Source organism: Bombus impatiens, unplaced genomic scaffold (assembly GCF_000188095.3).
Source record: "Bombus impatiens unplaced genomic scaffold, BIMP_2.2 scf_1707, whole genome shotgun sequence".
Classification (NCBI taxonomy): domain Eukaryota; kingdom Metazoa; phylum Arthropoda; class Insecta; order Hymenoptera; family Apidae; genus Bombus; species Bombus impatiens.
This window is the reverse complement of record NT_178126.1, coordinates 162,831-183,872: the sequence shown is the minus strand read 5'-3', so window position 1 is coordinate 183,872 and position 21,042 is coordinate 162,831. Positions and strand designations below refer to the sequence as shown.

The 21,042-nt window shown below is 33.3% G+C and overlaps 1 protein-coding gene across 5 annotated transcripts in view; it reads right to left on the bottom strand.

Annotated features, from left to right (window-relative positions):
- LOC100745394 (class A basic helix-loop-helix protein 15-like) overlaps window positions 1–21,042 on the bottom strand; it is a 292,682-nt gene that overhangs the window by 141,509 nt on the left and 130,131 nt on the right. For all 5 annotated transcript variants that reach the window (XM_033324213.1, XM_033324210.1, XM_033324211.1 and 2 more), the window contains one exon: window positions 9,898–9,997. The gene's annotated coding sequence lies outside the window, so the exon portion shown is untranslated. The remainder of the gene's footprint in view (window positions 1–9,897; window positions 9,998–21,042) is intronic.

The following is a 21,042-nucleotide window of genomic DNA, read 5'->3' as shown; positions in this document are numbered from 1 at the left end:
ATTAATAATTCGTCTGATAAATAATGGAATGTCTTTTGACGATGCAAGCAATGAAAATCTTGATTAATAAATAAAATGTAATAATAATAATATATTTAATAAAACGCAATTTTCCATGAAATACGCATTTTTCAACAAAAGTCGTATGCAATTAGTACAATAAGTCGATTAAATGCCAACATGATTTCATCATGATTCTTTCCAAGCAGTTTAAATGTATAATCACGCACCTACATTTGTCGAACAGCAAGGAAAGGTCGAAGAGTCGATCAATTAATTAGAATTTTCCTTAATTAAGAGACACAATTATGAAATAGTTTGTACGATGGAATCAGAGCCTAAGCGGTTAGCTACAAATAAAAACGGCTAGCGTAAAATACAATAAAAATCCTCGATAATTATATCTTGCAAGCAACATTACTTAAGATACGATGTTAAGTCTTCCTTACGCTATTAATTGCTTAAGAAGGTCAATAAGTATAAATTCTTAATTAACAAATGTCTTCAATATCGCTGTGTATTTGCAGGTAAATGCACGAAAGTTCATCAATGTAAACCTAATGGGACCTTGTCCCCTCTTTTACTTTCTTATTCTTATCTTTTTTACGTAATATGCCTTTTAAAATAATCTTCCAATTATACGAAAATCTTTTAAACACACGAAAGTCTCGTTGAGTGGCTTTTAGTTACGTGAGCATTAAATTATTTTTATCTAAGTTTGAAGACTTGCTGCCTTGAGATATGATATTTATTCGGAAAAAAGTGACGTTTCTAAACATTTTTCTAGAAACATGAAATTCGATTCGAAATTGAGTTAGACACAGAGTTATTTGATGAACGGTTTCATACACCCGATCCACTTTAACTTGGTAGAATACTTTGAATAGCTCTACCATGTTCGCTCTAGCAGAATATTCCAAACTAAATTCAAGCCATTAAACTTTCTCAACCGTGGTAGAGAGTAGTAATAAATTCAATATGTTTAAACGTAATCGCACGTAAAATCAAGTTTGTTACTTTAACCTAAATTATACAAATACTTAAATTATTTCAATTATTTTAATAAATGAAAATCATTAAAAAATATATTTACATTGGCGAAAATGGAAATAAATTTATGGTAATAGTATTTTAATTTAATCGAAGTGTACAAATTAACGATTAATTTGTACACACTCGAAGCTGCATTTACTGTCTTTTTATAGTATTATACATTTAAATTACTTATCAAAACCCATGATTATAATCAATTTTACTACTTGCTATACGCATATATTATTATATAAGTAAAAGTCTTTCAACCAGTTTAGACAAACCTTTCTAATCTGACTCATCGTTCCGAAATTAAAGGATCTGAACACGAAGAGTCTGTCGAGTAGCAAAATAATTCTTTAGATTCACAGCAACAGTATTTACAAACGTCAGTTTGATCGTTACATATCAGCTTCTGAAAATGAACCTAATTACATCACAATATTCTGCCATACGTATGTATTAGGTTGCCAGAAAAGTTTCTTTCGTTTTATAAGGAAATAATAGACGCACAATGTTTTTTGTTTCATATTAGTTTATTGAATTATGCACGAATATAATAATGAAAATATAACAAAATAATTCAATAAGATAATATAAAACAGAAATTATTGTTCATCTATTCTCATCTTATAATACGAAACAAACTTTTCGGAGAACCTAATAGCTACGACGATTACAAGATTTTATATTTTATAATTACAATAATTTTCAAACTAAAGTACCTCTGTTAAAAACTATTAAGTTAGAGACACCGACATGCATATGCTCGCTATCGCGTGTGCAACGTAATCTTTAGTTTTCTTACAAAATAATCGTAGCTATATGCCGCGCATATTTTCGAAAGAAAATAAAGTAGAACACGACTAATTCAAGTAGAATAGAATTAAAATACATCTGGTTAAAAAGAATCGAGGCTATTTTTCGACAATGTCTAATATATATGATCGTCGTTATACGTTCGATATAATTCATCGATGAAACGGCTCTCTTAAAAACAATCGCACGTGCTTTCGTAAGGGACCATTCAGCGTCGAAAGGAACAAAATCGGTTGTTCGGTCAAACCTCGATCCGTTAACCTGTCTCCAGTAAATCAAGGAAAAAAAAAGCCAGACCAAAATGGTGGAAAAAAGTGAACGGGGAGGAGAACAGTAACCAAGTAGAGCGTCACAAAATGGAGCGAATCCACGCACTAAACGGGATTATATCTAAAATGGCGGTTATAAATCGCGCGAGATCGCGTTCACCTGTGAAATAGACGCAGTCTCTGCCAACTACTGTTACACATATCTCTTTCTCCCTTTCTCTCTTTCCCTCTTCCTCTCTTTCTCTCTTTCTCTGTCTCTCTCTCTTTTTGTCCCTCGCCACGTTTGTCGGTTACAAAAGAACATCTCGGTGAAGGTTCGACCTGATATTGCTCTGCTCCCGGAATCTAACGGCGAGCATATAGATCAAGAAGACGTTTGAAAGATGTCTGGATCGTTTCCGTGGCTGACGACGGAGGAGGAGAAGAAGCAAAGGTATTCGAGAGGACGCGTTTCGTAGGCGCAAGAAGCCCCAGAAAAGAGTACGAAATGAGAGGAGAAAAGGAAAAAAATGGGCCTATGGCAACGAGCATCGAGGGTATTCGAAGCCAATGTAAATCTTCGTTGCATGCACCGGTCGAGGCAGTCGCATTTTATGCGCCGCTATTGCCTCGTATATAAAGTAACCATACCAAGGATCGTTGCGAAATGAAGATATATACGCGTGCAGGATCGGCACACGGTGGGCTCTTCTCGTAATCAGCCATCGTTTGCTTCATTTTTCATCGGGCCATCTATCTCGTTTCTTCTTCTTCGTTTCTTCTACGTTTATTCATCTTTCCTTGTACATTTATACCTTGCCGCGGCTCGTTTTCCTTGGATTTTTACGTGTTAACGTTGTTGTTGCTCCAACGATTCTTTCGTTCCCTTCGTTTTGCCTGTGAAGAATCTTTTTCCTTTTTTATCGCTGTTGCATGTTGTTATATTTTGTGGAAGAAGCTCGATTTCGCGTTTAAATCGATGGCTCGATTTGTTGGATTTCTTCTTATCTCGATGGGCTTCCTATATTTCATATTTTTAATTTCGATTCTGCTAAATATCCCTCAGATTTGCAACATGATATCTTGTCACTGTCGCTTGTAAGAGAAATATAAGCTTTTGTATTTGACTGTTAAGTTTGACGCGTGCAATTCTTTTTAGAAATCCACTGTACTTTGATCCTAACAATATTTATCAATGCATCATGGTAATCGTTTAATATTTCTATAAGATTTTATGTAGGAGAATGCCATTTACTATTGAAAAATATAATAGTTGCACTTATCAACTTCGAGAGTGTATCTTTAAGTATGAGTCGAATATTGGATATTAGTTTTGTCAATAGACAATTGACATTTGACAATTGACATAAACAATTGACAAGTGATATTTCTATATATCATTTAAAAATGAAGAGAAAAAGTTGCTGTTCCTCTTTAAGTGTCTCAACAATATTATGACAGCATTCATGCATAACGGTAAAAAGTATAAAAAAACGTACAAGATATATAAAGGTGCGAAAACATACAAAATATCCAAAGTATACATGAAGATTTGAATCCCATAAAGTATCCGCATTCCAGCAATGAATATAGCACATCGACCTTAGACGAACGTGAAATTTTAAATCGTCAATCGTCCAGTCTAAATTCCAATAGAGTTTCTCGATAAAAATCAATTTCTTTTCTCTTTTTTTGCCTTTCGTTCTAAAATTTCCAAAACCTCTTTCTAACTGTATTTTTCCTATCATAGAACCTCTCTCATATCCCAATTCTTCGATACCTTCTCGCCATTCTCTTCCTCCGTCTTCAATCTCTGCGACCTCCTAACTCGATTGATCCATCAATTTTTCTCACCTTACGAACAATTTCATCCGAGCTTCTGAAATTCCTATCGTCGCATCCCCTATTCGTTTATCGTACCAATTATTTTTCCACGTTTCCCTTTCGTCGCCTCCTTCTTCACCTTCAGCTATTTCGCCCCACCTCGCTCTTCTCATCCTTTTTCATTCCTCTCGATCTTTCGTTCTTCTTTTTCTTCTTGTTCCACGGAGAGTCGAGTCTGGTCCCATGGAGAGTGGCTTCTCTCTTTTCGCCACTCTTCTTTGCTCTCGAGGCTTCGACCTGAATCGGTTGGGAGAAATTGCGCCCCGGGCGAGGGCGGATTCCTCTCCATTGCCGGCCGTTTCATGTCTACCACTTTTTTTTTTGTTTTTCTTTTTATTCTACTGGTTACCCTCGATCCATTATAATTATCGTTACATTTCCGAGCGGTCTCAATCGCCTGACGATATTTTAATCGAACACCTTATTAATAACGATTAATTGACCGACATTAACGTCACGTTCATTTCGTCGATCCCGTTTAGGATTCCGCGCCGACAATCCGATCCACTGCTTCGTTTCGAAAGGATATTACGATCGCGTGCGCTTAATTAACTCGAATCACGATCGGTAAATGGACGTGTTTCGTCTTCATGTTACATCCGATAGAGAGTTTCGTGGTTGATGACAGTAAAAATAATACTCCAGAGTGAATGAAACTTGTGTATCTCTGTGTAATTATTAAGGAAAGATCGTTCGCAATGTTAATAGGTATATTTTACCAGTAAGTAATCTTTCTCAGTTTTGATTGGCTGGATCGTTGGTCGATTTTCATTTTGATAGCGAATTCCTTTTCAATCGGAGAATATTTCGATTTTGACAATTTTTCACAATATCGTTATCGTTGTTAAAAAATGTAAACTTGCAGAATAACATTTTAGAAAAATAGTAATTTATTATTATTATATATTATTAGGCTGTTGATGTTCGTGTATTTATGGACAATTTAAGGATGCGAAAATATGTATCGTGCATATGATACCCATGGATATGTAAAATACCCAATATCATTGTGAAGTATTAATTGTAAAGTAAAATAAATCCACATTCGCGTCTCGTTTATTTAATAATATTCGTAAAAGTAAATTTACATAAATATTTGCAGTCTACCTGTTATCGATATAGGACAGAAAATTATATATCTTTATATTTATTATTTTATTATAACGTGGATATAAAGTAAAAATTTACCACATTTCCATAACATCCTTCACGTTACACGTAAAGGAATATCGTGTTACACGAAGTAAAAATATTTACACGAGTTTCTAACATCTTGCTACAAAGCTTCGCTTTCACTGCAATTAATACAAATAAAAATAATTATCGAAATATTAAGTAATCGACTTAATCCAAATCTCTATCAAACCAAAACAATTGTTGAAAAAATCCAATATTCACAAAGTTTAAACGAATTAAGAGAAAAAATGACGGTTGGAATGAGAGGTAATGCAAAAACACTCACGTCCGCGTAAACGTTAGTAAGATTCTTTAATGTTTCCACGATTAAATGATTTCCACAGTTTATTTCGCTATTTGAATATACCACGAACACTTCAATTGCGTCATTACGCGAGCAAACGGCTGTTCATTAGTGTGTTTCAAGCCAGAATATTTAAGCAATAAAATTCCTAGCCAACGAAAACACGCGTAATACCAATATACATAGATATATTGTAGGAAGAAGGTTGTCCATTCGAATCTACTTGGTGAAATTTATTGCGTTTTCTCGGCTGTGCGAAATTCGATAAAATGCACTACCTTATTAGTTTACATAAATTCATTTCATTTTCATCAAAAGAGTTGCACATTCTGCGCGATTCCAATCTCTAATTTATATAAAATATTATCGAACTACTATTATGTAAACACTATTGAAGTATTTAACTTTTAAAAAGATAGATAAGACTTGCACATTTTTAGGAATTTATAGTTCATATCAAAGAGATAATTTACAGATTTTTCAAAGGTCTAAACATTAATTTTTCAGATTCTGCGCATTTAATAAATTTTATGAAATTTTTCAAAGGATTTTTCACAATGCTTTTGTCTATCCATAGTTCGACTTTTTGATTTTATTTATTTGAAAAAATTTTATTGATAATTTTAAATAATTTTAAATAATAATAAATAATAAAATTGATAAAAATAATCTAAATAGTAAATAACCTATCTTTATGAACTGTCTTAGTTTGTTGTCTAATTAATTTTATTACTCTGATATTAAAGTTTTTTTTCCATAAAATAAAAACTGCAGATGTTTGATAAAAATATTATTTTATCAAATATACATTGATTCGAGCTTTTGAATTACAAAACAAATAATATCTCAAGAATCGAGTACATACTGTAAACATAGCGAAGCGTTTATGGCACACGTGCACACGGCATATACAGTTTGCGTTGATTTCACATGGTACGTAGTTAAAACTTGAAAATATTTTATCAGATTTTATGCAGTTTCTGTCAAAAGGAAACCTTCTTCTGCTTCTCTCACAATTATGTATTCACATCGTTCCAAACAATCTCAAAATCTACAGATCTAGAACTTTTATATAAAAAATCTCTTCTTTTCAATTAAACTAACGTAATCTAATATAATAGAAATCAATTTTCATGCAAAAATTATAATCTTTTTCAATATTCCGTGATATTTAAAGCTGCTTAGAATATTAAATAAAACAATAAGCAATTCAATTCTTCTACCAAAACTTTTCTCTTCGATGAAATTTCATTTTAAATTGGATATATATTTGAAAATTGATTAATAAGAGGAAAGCAAATTCTATTTCAATGCAAGAAGCTTGTTTTATACATCTTTTACAATTGTTTCGCACGTCCCCGTGCGAGATTCCGATGGTGTAAGCATTTGATCCTCTTTTTGCCAGCAGTTTCGTTGACTTTCCTTCTGTTAAACGCGAATCACGAATTCTCGTGATTGTAATACGTGCGCTTTCTCGCTTCGAACGTCGGACGCGCAAAATCGTGAGAATATACCATTGAGATTTAACTTGTAAATATGAAAGAAACGCGTATGAAAATAATTCTGAAATAGATAGAATACGTGGATACAGTAGAATTGAAAATACGACGTGGAGATTATTGCCAGAGGAATCGTGACAAATTCTTTAAGTTTATTAAGTTTATTCTTTAAGTCATGTTCAATGTTACAATTTTCTCCAAGTATACAAATTTTGTATTCCTGTTATAAATGAAAATAACCTTGTTATGCTATAGCTTCGTTCAATTAATGATTTTATTGTCGTGATAGAAACATACTGGCAATGTGAAACGTAATAACATAATGCTATTACACTAAATACAAATTCTGATGATAGAGAATTCTATTATTCGTAGTAAATTGGGAAAATTTGATATTAAATTTCACGTTACGTTATAATAATTTCGTTCATTTCGTTAATCAGTATTTCCATTAAATACCTTAATTACTGTTCGATTAATTTACCTTCTACACAGGATGATATCTATTAACTTATACGCTTTTAATCTACACAAATTTGATTAACGTTATCTTCATAACGCCACAAAAGCATTTCCCCTCCGTATTCTGCTTTTTTTCAACGATCACCACGTAATATTAATTTATTGTATATCAATATGTAAATTAATTCGTTACCTATAAGTCGGAAATTGCCTATTTAAAATCCTGAAATCGTCGTGGTTTGCATTTCGATAAAAAAGAACAAAAAAAGAAAGAACATATCACAGAAGCATTATTATTTCTTACTTTTGTTAACAAATTTTTTAATTTATCATCCGTAGTCTTTACTTATGTTATTTAGTAATCAGCCAGATTTTATATAATTGATGGATTTTTATGCATTTATGCATTTAATTTTAGACAATAATTTGAACAAACTCGCGTAAAAATCCGCAGTTTGATAATCTGGTTAATTAGTTAGATTAATAATCAGCATTCTGGACGACGCGACGAACCACAACAGGTATTCACACGCAACGATTTACAGCGAAACATCGTGTGCTCAATATTCGTGTCTCTTCTATCTGCTTTAGATACGACGATCTACGTCATAAATTACACATCTTTCCAACTTTGAATTATATCCTGCTGACAAGATCGCGGCTCGACAAGGAGATATGGCTAACACGCTAATGAAAACATTGTCATCGTGATCGCTGTCGTTTCGAGCAGCTGCGCGGCTAAAAGTCACGGCCGCCCCAAAGCTCTTTCACTTTTCACGCGGGGCGTTAAGTGCATTCTATCGGTCAGTCGTCGTTCCGAGTTAATAGCGGCCAATCGATAACGATACCATCAAGATTCAACGTGATACGAACAGTTTCCATATCTCGTTGATTGCTCGTCTAGGTTGCCTGGGGAACGATAAAGCGTTTGTGTTCAACGAAAAGCGTAGAGGCACGATGAAAAAAATTGGATAACATGTAGGGTACGTAGGAGATGTAACACGTGAATTGGGAAATTCTATCGACAGAATTCTATACGAATGTTTATAATACAATTTGAACGTTTGTATGAGTTCCACGTGATTTCAGATATAGCGCGACTATTTGAATTATTGGTAGATTCAATTGAGAATCTTCTGAACCAACGCAAAAAAACGTTCGTTCACGATGAAGAAAATAGTTTGATAGAAATGAAAAATATGGAATAGAGAAATGGAATAGTAGGTTGATTGGAAAGTTCTGTCTCGAAATTCTGCATACCATCGTATTAGTTCTTAATGATTTTATGTCTACGTTTCTAGTTTGTAAACTGAGAAAACTGAGCTTAAAGTTAGTGAAGTTTGATGTTATTTTGTGCAGTTAGGACTTGAAGAAATTTATGAATTTTCATCAGATTATCATAAATTTGTATTCCTTATAGCGATGACATCGTTTAATTACCTTTTTTTTAAAAAATAAACCTGGAACAGTTAAAAGTCTGGTTGACGATACGTGTATTGATACAACAAGAACATAAATAAAATGATCCGGGGGTTTCTATAAACGATACATAGTTTAACGAGAAAGTGAAGCTTCGTTAGTATTTGAATTATTGGTAGATACGGTAAATGTTAATATTAGGTTGTCCGAAAAGTGTCTTTCTTTCCCAAACGTGTTTTTTACAACAGTACATACAAACGTGAAACCAAGTTTGTGAAATGTCGCGGTGTTTATCTCAACAGAATAAAATGGATCGTACGTAATTCGACAAAATAATATAAAACAAAAAATGTTGTTTGTCTTATGTCTTATTTCCTCATAAAACGAGAGAAACTTTTCGGACAACCTAATACGATTCGGGTAAAATTAAAGAAGCGCGTGAATTGTTATCAGACGTTAAAACAAATGGACCGGAACTGAAGTTTTTAATAAAATACTAAATCGGTATATTATATTGTTTATCGGAACAATATATATAAAATCCTATCTTTTTGGCGCTTCTAGTTTAGAATGCTCGTTGACGACCTTCACTGGTCTTATTCGCATTTTATTTTATTTCAAACAATTTAATAAAAAATTGAATAAGATAAAATAGAATTTCAAGTAGGTAATTTATTCTTATCGTTAGGAGATAATAAAAAGTCGTTGGATATCGAGGAACCGATCGTTTTGCCAATATTAAATAAAATTCTATTTATTTTACTATTTAATATATTTTTGAGTATTAGAAAAGATTAGATCTCAATTCGTTCTTAGTAATAATTCATATTACATTTACTCATCATGGTTTGTCACTGTGATTGTTTTTTACTATCATTGTAAATGACTAATAATCCACACACAGAGTGTAATCCATTAACTCGACATAATTTAACATAATAAATTTAAAAATATTAACCATACACACACACATGTATATTTTACACGCACTTTATACGAACAATAATCATTTTCATTGCATCTTCAGCAAAACTGAGAGTAAAATTCTACTCACCGTCGATGAATTCTACTATCTGTCATATTATTGCAGGAATGTTCTCCGGAATTGCTGCGACATCTTCTTCCTTTGTACGTTGCAGAAATTCTTTCACCACCTACACAATAAAGAGATATTTCTTCCATTGCATAGTCACTTGAATTATTTTTAAAAACTTCGATATCTGTATGTAATACTTTACAACCGACATATATTAATAATTTTATTGAATTTAATTATAATTTCCATGAAAATGATTTAACCTTACTCTCCAAGTGGTACACTAATACGACTAATTCAGTATGCAAGAACAAATTGCCGAAAGGAATAAATATCAGGGATTGTGTAGTTCACAATTTTCCAAATTAACGAGCCACAGTAATTTGTATACGACTGATTAAAAATATTTTCCTTACGAAATATAATTTGATTATTTGTAGCGAATAAATCAGTTTTACGTATACATATGAAAATATTCGAACACATGCAGAATTCCTTTATGAATATCGTCTATGTGTTATAGAAAATATTTGAAAATTTCATTAGACTATTAATGACTTAAACAAAGAGTAACTACTAATGTCTCTAGGAAAAAAAGGAGAATATGCATGTGTGTATCTCATTTATACAAAAATGTGTTTTGCTTATAATCCTGGCAGTTACTGCAAACTATAAATAATAATAAAACAGAAACATATATGCAATATATATATATATATAAATTTTCTATGGTAAATGTTCAAATATTTTTACGAGCCGTTATATGTGGTCACATATGTAGGTGCATAATATACAGAAAATGAGTACGGAATAAGGATGATTGCATAAAAATCAATTACACTTGCATACAAAAGAGCGCGTATATTTCTTTTATGTACAGATTACGATCTGGCTTTTTGTTTTATTTATGTCTGGTCACGGCAACGCGAAAACAAATTGTGTATCAAACGAAAGGAACAGTGCATAAACGATGCATGGAATTCGTATGAGCGATACCATCAAAAAGGTAAAGTGTTTTTCACGGTTCGTTTTTAAATTATCTCTTGGTTTTCATGATAACAGATTTACGGTAAAACATATTTTGCACGTTTACAAAGTATTGCAAGCAGGCAAATCGATAAAATATGTAGTTTGTTTTATTCCAAGCGTGTAAACTGTTTGCTGCAACGATATCGTGTATTTCGGACCTTGGAACCAGATTAAGAATAAAATTTACGTGTTACGTAAATGAATAAATACGATGATCAGTTAGTTTCGATTAAATGAATCTATTCCAACGATTATATAATCTATAAAATTTATAATTTTTATATTTAAAATAACATCAAGTAGCTTAGTTTTAATTTTTCATGAACATTACTATTTAATACTTGATATTATTATTAAACGTTGTAACAAAGATAAGATAATACGTTGAAAGATAGAATTATATAAAACAATTTGTAATAGTTTATTACATAGTTAAATATATATACATCACGAAGTAATACCGAGAAATTATAATTCATTAATTATTAATTCACTTTTTAATTATAATTCATTAATTAATTCAAAGGAAATCATCTTGAAATTTTACTTCTTAATATTATTCATAGAATTTACATAAATTTCATTCGTGAATTATTCTTCAGAGTACTCTATTAACGAGAAGAGAAATAAACGCCTTCGCTTGTACCCACACAGGTATAACTTTCAACAACTTACGCTTCAACTTCTTAATGGGTGAGTTATTTGAAAAGAATTACATTTATGAATTTAAAGGTCACAGTATTAATGTTTTCATATTACAATATACAATTTGCATAACATTTTTAAGAGGAAGTACCTACTCCTTGGACTTTCACCACGTACATACATTTGTACCTTTCGAACCTTCTGTTATTTACAATCATCGATGGTCTAAGAGCATTACTTATCACAGAATTTGCATTCGCTTCTAAACGGTTAACAGCTTCTCTAAAAATGTGAAGTTTAGCAATACGAAAAACAACTTGCTATGAAAAACAGCAGAACGTTTCCCTCGCGAAACTAATCAATTTGAAAAATTCTACATTTTAGTCAGTCGATATCCTTGCAAGTACCACAATCTTTGTTAAATTCCACTGAAAATTATCCTTATATCTACGTGAAAATCAGTTCACCGTTTCGAAAACGTCGACGTGACTCAACGTGACGTTAAAACGCGAGGAAAATCGTGCGATTAATCATTTCTGCGATTGATTTAGCACGCGGTATTTAATAATTAAACCATTTGCAAGATAACTTTCTAACCGAGCACCGCTCGACGAAAAGGCAAACCGGTCGTGGTGCGAATTTTTACTCGAACCTGTTACAGCGACGAAATTATATTTGACACCCGAAAATCGTTCGCGGTTTCAGCTTTTTAATCCTACGCCGATACTGACCGATCCACTCAAGGGCACCGTGCCGCCGTCACCTTAATCTTAACACGATCCACTTAGTCTCAGGGAATTATTTTCAACTCGATTTATTCGAGAATCTCGAGGATACGCGTTCGGTAGTATTATTGAATGAAGGGCAGAGAGCAGCTGTGTAAATCTCATTGCAACCTGTCCGCGCGGAAATAATCCACACCTCTTTCGACGTGAAACACATCGAGCGGATCGTTTTTCCAAGCACCCATATCCTATTGGATAAAAAGCTGGTCATAAATCTTCCGCTTCGCCCTGTCGTCGTGGATATAATCTCTGTCGGTAGGTTACCGTCATCGGTACGCTCTTTCGCGCTTTAACAGGACACGTTTAACGGGCCAGAATCGAAAGGCATAAATCTCGTCTCGATTCGTGGATAATTTACGGTCTCTTCATGCGGAACGCGTCGAGACTGAGCCGAATTGTTTTTCACGGATCAAGTTTTTCGGAGGTGCAACGCCGAACTTGGATGTGTTCATTCTTTGAGGACAAGTCGATGATGAATTCGATAAGGGATGCTGAGCGTACTGATTTAATTTTTAAGAAATATTCCGTCAGGCATGATTTCATTGATTCAATGTTCCTCAGAACAGAAATTATTTAAAACGTCTAAACTGACATGTTTTCTAATTCGTTGTAAAAATTAATTAATTAGATTGTAACTCTTCGTAAAGATCAAGCAAATTTATATTAATGTAGATTTTTCACGATGTTATATTCGATGAAAAATATGAACAATTTTCCTTGTAAGCCAATTATCATGGCTATTTTAATAGAAATGTGTATATAGTTCGCTATACGTTTATCGTTGGTAATTCTAATATCGAAGAACTATTTACCTCGCCATCTTTATGTCCGATATTGTTTCGTTAATTTATCCATTTTTATATGTACATCAATTGTTAGTAAAAATTAAACGGTGGTAGTTGAGATTCCAGAATTAAAGAATTACAAAATTCAGATAATTCATTTACCGTTTTCTAGTCGTAGATTGTGAGAACTGCTCGAAGAGAAAAGAAATAGAAGACAATCAAGAATCTTTATGATGAAATAAATTGCACTAATCGCCATCTCTACTGTGCAATTATTGGCAAACAGGTGGCTCATCAGTGATTTTATAAATCAAAAACTCAATAAAAGTCTTCGTGCATCTTTCTAGATCTGACGCTTACCATGTTATATGTTTTCTTTAAATATAATCTTTCACTTTCTTGGTAATGTCGTCTTGGTATCAACGTGCATTTGAGGAAGTTCTACTGCCCTTTTTACAATATATTATCCGAGAGCAGATGGCAAATAAATGATTGCATTCATCTATGGTTTAATAAATGTCTTCTTAAATCTCTACAGATGGATGGTCGTGTCAATTGAGGATTTATCGTGATAGGACTATATTTCCTTTTAAACTGTAGTTGTCAGAATAGAATAGAAGAATAGGAAATAGGAAGAATAGAAGAGTAGGAAACTTGTGTGAATAATAGTTCTATGTGTATAATAAAAATTCAACATTTAATCGCGTGCTGTATTATTTATTTCCAGTTGTATTATATCTTTTATTTTGAACATAAGCATGCTCTGTGTCGCATTACAATTCCTTCCAAATTTATATCACATTTCATTGTATTTTTGATGTATATTCACAACTTATTCATATATTCCACATAAAGTATATTGCTTGAATTTCTTCTTCTTTTTCAACCGGAAACCTTCAACATATGAATCAGTCAGTAGCTAAATAAGAGGATTGTAAACTGATAATTCCCTCTATTCAAACATCACTGGAAATTTTCGCAAAATTATCTAAAACAATTACTTAATATCCAAAGATTTTGTTTAGTGGCTATTTAATTTAGTCGCTTTAATGTAGTTACTAAGTATCTGTTGTTGTAACTAGACCGCAAATATTTATGCAGTTTCATACTTTCACGAACGTAATTCGAAATAATGGAACCTCGATAAAAGGTATAGTTGTTAGAAAATAGATGTATGTACATCTGTATTGTACGAGCGAGGAATGAAAGAGAAGAAGACAAAAGGAAAACGCCATGAGACGAGCGCATCGCGTACGTGTTGAATAAATGAATGTTCAATAAAACAAATTCATTTCTGTTTGAGATGTACCAGAGAATAGAGCGTTGTTCGTGAATATTTCAAGTTATTATCTTATATATAAAATAGTTATTCTGTTCTAAATAAACTTTGTATTTAATAAAACGTTATATAGTATTACTTTAACAATAACGACTATCGTATTTTGAATATTTTACATATTTTTGCGTATTATGTGTATTCACAATTATGCACGATATAGTTATAACATTGTATCATATACGAAGTGTTAAACTTTGTATGGACAAAATTTAGATCTGATACTTTGCTAGCTTTGAAATTGAGCTTAAAATTTACACGTAGAAATATCGAAGTTTTTCAAACTAAATTCTTTCGTAAATATAACTCATCCTTGTCGAATTACAACTATATAATCCACGTTACGAATTAAACTCAGCCATAAAAAGCAAAGGGTTAAAGCGTTAATCCTGAACTCATTGAACCATATTCTGTATTCTTCTCATTCTTTCGATCACAAGTTATCAAGGAACAAGCGAGTAACCCAACCAAGAATCCCAGCAGCAACTACATCAAAGCAAGTTCCACTAACCACCTTTTCAGTGTGTCCAGTATGGCAGCGAACAGGTGGCAAATCGGCGACTTTATAAATCGAGAGATCGATAAATCTCTTTATGAACCTGACCAGCTGAACGTAATCTGTGCAGCGAGTGAAAGGTCTCGCGCAGGACGAGTTCCTTATCCTTCGCTAGTGGTTGCCACGAAGCGACGTCGAATCGTCGTGATTTAACCCCGCGGAGCCGCTCGATTCTCCAGTCTTAGATCCTTAGATCGACGATTAGAACAGGTGTCTTGGATCGTCCTTTCGATCGCCGAGACTCGTTCCCGACTAGATTCATCGAAGGAAAAATGTTACTGGTCGCACGTGCACGCGTATCAAAACGTCTCCTTCAGGTTAATCCACGTAACTTGAAGACATTTATTTACATGACTGATATTTACCTGATTTGAAATATTCTTCCTACTGTGATCCTCACTAATCATGTCACTTAGCTTTGTATAATTCAAAAGGCTTTGTTGCTTTTAATATTCTTCCCTGACAATTTCTTCATTCCTATTAGTCGTATTGCGTTTAATAATATAATGAAGCACTTAGGTAAATTAACAGGATTTAATAAGAAAATTGTTACAAACATTTCGTACGAGTTTTCGTCCTCTTCTCTGTAATAAATTGAAATGTTGATTAAATTTTGTTCATAAAATGAATATCGGTTCTTAGTGACGAAGTTTAGGATTACAATAACACGATAATTTCTTCTTCTTAAAAGTTCTTAGAGTTTCAATTAAAAACTAAACTAAAGCTCCGAACGACTGAAATTCAAGCAAATAGGTACTCAACTTAACCAATCTGAACGAGGCTTTAGCCTCTTGTTGCTGGCAACGGCGAGGAATGTAACAGCGTAAAAAGACCTTGGCAGGGAATATAATTAACAGAGATAAAAAATTCGCGGCAACTTTCAATCGACGCGGCCTAACGCGATCGGCAGGTTCGAATCTCGAGTCGATTTTTTTCTTTTTTCTCTTCCTTTCTTCTCTTTTCTTCTATTGAACAGCCAGTGCAACGGTTCGCATAATTCAGACGCGCGGGTCTCGCTCGCTGCCGATTGCGTACACGCGCTGCTCCTTGTCGCGCGTTCTTTTCATGTAAATCGGGTGTCGGTACACCTATGTGATCACGCCCCGCGGTGGAAAAAGATTCTGGTCGCTTGTCAAGTGAGAGGGAAACCGCATGGCTCAACCGTGAAATATTGGTAGGTAGTTAAAATATAATGGCGGGCTGGTTCGGTAGTCGGTTTATTATCCGGTAACTTTACATGTTAGATGTTATAACGTTGTATAGTCGGAGAATTATATGCAGGTTTTGTAACGAATGTTCAGATTTGGGTGGATTATTGACGGTTGCTGTTGGAATACTTTTGCTTCAGACTTTTACTTCAGCCAGAATGATTCTTTGGTTTGATACACGCGGAGAATGCAGAAACATTGTGGAACTCTGCAAACATTTTATTGCTGCTTTTGTTTTTTAGGTCGATATCTTTTTCCGTGGGCATTTAACAACTCATACGAGCTTTATTTTCCCTATACAAGTATCTATATTTGTGTAGATGAAGAGCATGCAGTTGGAGTAGAGTACGACGTTCGTACGGATGAAGAGTACATAGATTTTTCGATGGCGTTTCAAATTTTTTGATTGCAATTGTTCAAAAAGTTGTAGGAGCAAGCTGATATATCTGGGCGATTATGGTCTCTGTACTTAAAGCTCAATGTAAGTTTGAGTTAATGTTGGAATTCAAATTCTATACACAAATTTCATGATTTTTGCTCCGATTTTGAAATTAAGGTTCCTAAGTTACTTTTGCTTTTTTCCATTTAGTTTCTAAAATACGATTTTTGATCAGGTTTTCTAGTTATCTTTTATTAAAAACTTGTAATAAATTATGTGTATACGCGTCGAGAATTTTTCAACCCTCTCTATCAACATAATATACTTTAAATCCATTTCTTTATAAAACTGTGAAATAGGTTCGTACATGGATGCACTTAAAACACCTTTCAAAGCCGTTATAGTAAAACGATAAGAAGGAAATTGCTTGTGTGATCAAACCTGAAAATAGCTTTTAACTTCCATCGTACCATTTTATTAAATTACGTATGAATGAAATATTCAAATTGACGCATCTTCCCTGCTACGAGAGATATGAAGACAATTAGGAGCGCATTATACTCCGAATGACGTGAATACAGCGCACATAAGCCGATTCCCCCTAGATCCAACCTTCGCACACTCGTTGTCGCTCACCCTACATGTACGTGACTGTATTGTGAATGTACATGAATGTTTTAATAAACATTAGACGCAACTATTTATTATTAAGTGTGTTAGAATTCCACTTATCGGAACTCACAAATTTTCCGCGCTATTATTTGTCGACCGTATAATACGAGCTCACGTTCAGATAAGAAAATTCAACCGGTAAAAGTTCGATCAATCGGACATTAACTAACAATTCATTTCAATAAATAGATTTCGACTGTACTACAATGACTGTCACAAACGATACCTTGCTAGCAGATCTAAGGCGCGTTTACATTGACAGACATTGTCCATGTACATTGCCCGCCTACACTCGCCAAAAGATGTATGTAGATCGCAGGCAATGTCGTTTGTTCACTAGCAGCGTGCCGGCTACTCGGGTAAATTCGATGAGTTGATTCGGGATATCGATGAGTTGAAGATATGTTGGAGATGGAACACGCGGATTGTCGAAGTTCCTCTCAAATACGAAGCGCAGTAAATCCTGACTTTTGAAGAATAAATGCATGCACCTACTTCTGCAGCCGGATATCATTTAATATAAACAATGAATATTATGTATGAAAAAGTTTTCTCCCATAAAATACTACACATGCGTTTGGTTATTAATATTTTATAGAAACCCAGAATTTAATGATTTGATTTAAGCTTTTCAACCCTTCCAAGCAATTTTTTTCGATATAAATACATAGGTTAAAATCTTTATAGGAAACGCCATGACAGATCGAGTAGTGTATTAAAAACTGTGCAATTCCTTTGAAAAAAATGAAGTTGAACTGAAGTTCGCTTTCCGAACAATTCTTTACGACATATCCACGAATGGATGGTACGTGACTCTGCAGTGATTTCGACAAACAGCATGTATTTTCAAATTTTCTACTTTCGCCTTTCCTTGCTGCAATAGCGAATGCTTCGTCATAAATCTCACCATCGCACAGCGGGATCGTTGCTTCCTAAATGGAGTAAAAAACACATTTTCCCTACATTTGCTCGCAGACGTTGTCTCTCGTCTTCCATTCTAATGGAAGACAAAATCCGTGAAGACAAAGTCCGTGAACGTGCATTTTACGAGGTTTTTCATCGGACAATGTATATAGATTGACGGCGAACGCATGTCTGTCGACAACTGTCTGCACTAGATTCTTACTCGCGGATTGTCTCTGGACCTGAATTTCGTTTTCCTTTGTCCGCGGATTTCCCGCGGAAAATAAAATTGCCTACGAATACGTGTCTACATACAAATCTCTGCTAGTGCAGACCGGCCTTTAGACTGCCACAGCTTAGCGAAAAACGAGAACGTACGTGTACGTTGTTTTAAGAAAAGTAGTCGCTAATAGCCCAAACCTAATAGTTGACGTGACTAAACAATAGAACAACAACGATAAAATTCATTTAGTTGCTTAACATAAGCCGAAACGAATAAGCTGTATACGAAGCAAGCAAGCAAGCAATATCGATCAGTCGAGGCGTCAAAGGCTACTCGAACAATTCCAATATTCCACTTCAATAAATTACAAGCCGCTAACGGCCAGCCTACAATAAATCGAAACGCAGAACTCTATTATTGTCGCCCCCGACGCGTTAACATAGCCTTCCGTTCCTTCCTTTCATCTCTCGATACTGGTTCGCATTGCAATCCGCGTGCCCACGAACCGGTACCAGATAGCAGCAGTAATAAATGTCGACAGGTCGGGCGAGCAACTGACCAATAAAAATTTATCATTGCTGCACCGTGGATCGTCAAATTCTACAGATGCAATGCTCATGTAAAATTTATCCAGTCGAAGAACTAGAGAGGAAGTAAAGACAATTGTATGAAAAATGTAGAATAATGTTTAAGATGGGAACACGTACGTTTGAGATAGGAATAAATGAAATAAGAATATTAGATTATCATTTTGAGTTGAAAAAGTCACAAAAAATCAATTTACGAAAATTTTTATTATAAATCAAGAATGTAAAATTTTGGACGTATTTATGTTAGTATGTTTCCTCGCTTATTGTTAGTATTTAGTTCTTCTATACATTTGTAGTTCCTCGTGCATGCTATATTTTTTTATCTCTTAATGATCATGTATTATAAATTTTATTATAAATTTAATTTAATAAATAGTCTGGTAAAAATCATCATTGTGCAGAAATTTGTGGATTGAAACGTACCTATATGGTGTTTATTGGCGAAGTATAATAATTCGAATCCGTGATGACTAAATTTTGTTCGACTTTGATTACAAAAATGACGGAAGATTAGCCGTTTGCCTCGAAAGAAATAAAAGTGAAATGCTACCGATGTCAATTAATTTTTAATAGCCTATCGTTGTCCGGATGAAAATGGTTATCTTAGGAATTATTGGCTTGTTATCTTCTTTGGTACCCATTAATTATGCACTAAAGGTAACTTTTTTCCGATTAATTGTCGTGATATCAATTTTTTGAAATATTTTTTATGCTGTTCCTATATTTAAATCGCTAACTCGATTGGAATTATTTTATTTTTATGATAATGTAAGCAGGTATCAATTAGTCGTTTTATGGACTGTTCGATTTTCTTTTCTTATTGTTGTAAATTTGGAACAAGGAACTTAAAATTTTTTGTACTTTTAGAGATATTGGCTATTTTATACGTAACGCATGAAACAATCGTTTTATTGCATAAAAATGCATTTTAATGTTATGAATTAATTTTATACGATGAACAGAAAGTATTCGCTATTACAGATCGAATTCTTAAATAAAGAATCTATATAAAACGTTAAAGGAAATTGTTTTTGTTCATTGAAAAGCTGAAGCTTACGGTTATGCAGTAACAAAGTATTTTAAAATATATGTTTCTTATTTTCTACATTTTTGCCTTCATTTCAAAATACACGTGTACATATATGAAAAGGCACTTTCATAAAGATAAATAAAGAAACGTTGTGTTATATCTATTTATGACAAAATTTTGTGAAAAATATTTTTTATTATTTTTTCTGTTACCCATACGTATATATTGCCCATGAATTTTTATTTCCTGAGAACAAAGATATACTAGACGTTTTACTTATATTTTATTCTTTAAATCTACTAAACTAACCGGACATTTTGTTGCGCTATTCCTAATAATTCCTAATAATAAAATGTTCAGTTTAAAAATACGATTTACAACCGTCATAAGGGAACAAGATTAATTTTACGTTATTACAAAATTTTCACTAATTATTGCGAATATTTCATTACAAAACTAAATATATATCAAACTTTTCCAAAATATCGTCTAAGCATCGAGAGCATTTAACTTTAAAGTCAAATACATGCATATATATGTATATAACGTTTCTACAAAATGTTATCACGATTATTTAATTTTAAGATTGAATTGTTTCTTTGCTAATATTTCTTTCATTACTTAAAACTTAATATTTCATTCTTCAGTACTTAGTGGTTCGCTAAACTCTTACTATAGTTGAATAAATATCGAATTAATGGAAATTCGCGCTATCCGGTTACAAACTTTCACAAAACGATTATGAAGGTAAATGACATGAATTTTTATTAAATTCGTATCAACCTTTCAAATTGTATATCTTTCCCACAATTATCCGAAGAATGGAACGATTGCCTTTATCCTCACCAAATCGACAAGTTGTGAAACTGAAACTTCTTCCTATATACAATTCCGTCGGCATTTTTAATATCATTATCACGTCTGATCTATTCACACCGTATTCCCTTTATTTATAGTGGTGGTAGAATTAACGACCGAAGGCCGAAGATTCTTTTCCCATTTAGACTTTAATACACCTATGG